Raw genomic sequence first — 2,551 nt, forward strand, 5'->3', positions numbered from 1 at the left:
ATCACAAGATCTCAAGATTAGAGGGTACTTCAAAGACATTTAATTAACTATCCATCTGTTGCTGAAATTCCTCCTATAATGGCAAAGTGAAAGTGAAGTCGCTCAGTCATTTCCGAGTCTTTGCAACCCCGTGGACTGTAGCCTACCAGGCTTCTCCGTCCATGGGATTCTCCAGGCAGCAATACTGGAGTGGGTTACCATTTCCTTCTCCAGGGGATCTTCCCAACCCAGGGATCGAACCTGGGTCTCCTGTATTGGAGGCAGACACTTTAACCTCTGAGCCACCAGGGAAGCCCTATAATGGCAAGAGGGTCATTAATTTTCCCTTGAGCATCTCAAGCAACAGGAAATTTACTCTCTCTTTACTTCTTTGAACACCTGTGATAGGAAATTCTGTTTTATATTGAACAAAAGTGTATCATTTTAGAGGCTCCAGTCCTAGCTTGCCTCCTTGTATCCAGCTACAAAACAAACTAAGCCTCCAAAAACAAGAAACCACAGATAAGCTCATGTCCCTGACAAACCTCTCTTCCAGGCCAAACTCTCCAAATTTTAAAAAAGTTCCTAATATAGGGTAGTTTCAAATCATTACAGCATCCTGGTCACCCTCTCATGGACAGGCTTTAATTATTCTTTTAAGCTGTGGTCTTAGACAGGGTCAAGTGTATTTGTAAAATTTGCGAAAGTTAAAATATCTTCATCACAAATCACTAAAATGAGTGTCTCTTTCCATTCCTCCTTCTCCTCTGTCACAATTCCCCTCCTGTCAGGCAATGCTGGAGTGGCCATGTGAATTCTTGAATACAGCAAAGGGGAAGTTGCATTGGTAATGTATTTAGTTTGAACTTAAAAGAATTTCGGAGAAGGCAATGGCACCCCACTCCAGTACTCTTGCCTGGAAAATCCTATGGACGGAGGAGCCTGGTAGGCTGCAGCCCATGGGGTTGCTAGGAGTCGGACACGACTGAGCGACTTCACTTTCACTTTTCATTTACTTTATGTGGTTTACTGATACTTTTGTGTTAAGTCAACTGATTGTCTTAGTGTAGGAATGGTTTCCAGGAATACTCCTAGCACTAACTGTGCTAATTTCACACAGCATTGTGACACTAGGTTGCAGGTGTGTTAGACAGTTAAGAAAGTGTTATATTATTTTATGAGCTTTGTGGTATTGAAGAAATTTTACAGCTTTTTAAAATATAAAATGTGCTATATGCATTGAGCTGTACCCTTACAATGGGGAAATTTTATGGGATGTAAATTATATCTCAAAAAAGTTGCTAAAATGTGCTGTAACTTCCTTTTTTAATTTTAAATAAATATTCACTTTTGTGTCTAAAGTGAAGTAAAGTAAGAATATATAGCCAGGTATCTATAAAAAGCTACACCAAACATCATACTTAAGGGTTAAATGTTGAAAGAATCCCCTTTGAGACTGGGGATTAGACAAAGGAATTGATATTACTACTTTTGTTCAACATTGTGTTAGAAGTTCTAGTAAGTAAGATAAGCCAGGAAAAAAAATACAGTGGACTTTTGAACAACATGGGAGTTAGGAATACCGACCCTCCACCTAGTTGAAAATCTGCATATAGTCAGCCCTCTGTTTAGGGTCTGTGGTACTTCCATATCTGTGGTTCTGCATCTGCAGATTCAACCAACTGGGGATCAAGTAATATTGTAATATTTACTATTTAAGAAAGCCACGTTTAAGTGGACTCATACAGTTCAAACCCATGTTGTTCAAGGGTCAACTGTAAAAGATTTAAAAATCAGAAAGGAAGAAGTAAAATTGTTATTGTACCAAAAAAATATGACTGTTTATAGAAAATGTGAAAGACTAAATGCAGGGATATTATTAGAATTAACAAGTGCATTTAGCAACATTGTTGGACACAAAAGTCAATATGTTGCACTTTTATATAATAACCACAGTTTCAAGTAAAAGATATAATTTACATTCTTAGAAAAATGTAAAGTAGCAATAAATGTAGCAAAAAGGTGCAAGAAAGAAGAAGTTGAATCTAAAATTGACATGAAAGTGTAAACGACCAAGAATACCAAATCACTCTTGAAAAACAAGATGGGGAATCTTACCCTATCAAATGTCAAGACTTATTATAAAGTCATAAAAATTAAGGCTATGGTGTGGGGAAAACTAAATAGAGAGTTCAAGAACAAATCCACCTGTATATAGACATTTAATGTATAATAGAACTGATATTTTAGATCAGTGAAGAAAGTGTACTTTTCAAAAATGGTGCTGGAACAATTAGTTTTTCATATAGAAAAATAATTAATTGGACCCCTACTTCACACCATACACACACACAAAAAACCAACTCCAGATGGATTCAAAGCATAAATGTGAAAAGCGAAAATATAAAAGAATACCTTAATGATCTCTGAGTAAGTGAAGGATTTCTAAAAGGATACATAAAATGTATATATCATAAAGGAAAAGATGGTGAATCAGACTATATCAAAATTAAGAATTTCTACTTATCAGAAAACGCTATTAGGAGAGTGAAAACACATGCTATAAGCATAA

General features: G+C 36.1%; 1 non-coding gene across 1 annotated transcript; it reads right to left on the minus strand.

Moving 5' to 3' along the window:
• Nucleotides 1–219: 219 nt before the first annotated feature.
• TRNAW-CCA (transfer RNA tryptophan (anticodon CCA)) lies at nt 220–291 on the minus strand. The gene has a single exon. It is a non-coding gene; the product is annotated as a tRNA-Trp (tRNA).
• Between the last annotated feature and the right edge of the window lie 2,260 nt (nt 292–2,551).

Source organism: Bos taurus, chromosome X (assembly GCF_002263795.3).
Source record: "Bos taurus isolate L1 Dominette 01449 registration number 42190680 breed Hereford chromosome X, ARS-UCD2.0, whole genome shotgun sequence".
NCBI classification, from domain to species: Eukaryota; Metazoa; Chordata; class Mammalia; order Artiodactyla; family Bovidae; genus Bos; species Bos taurus.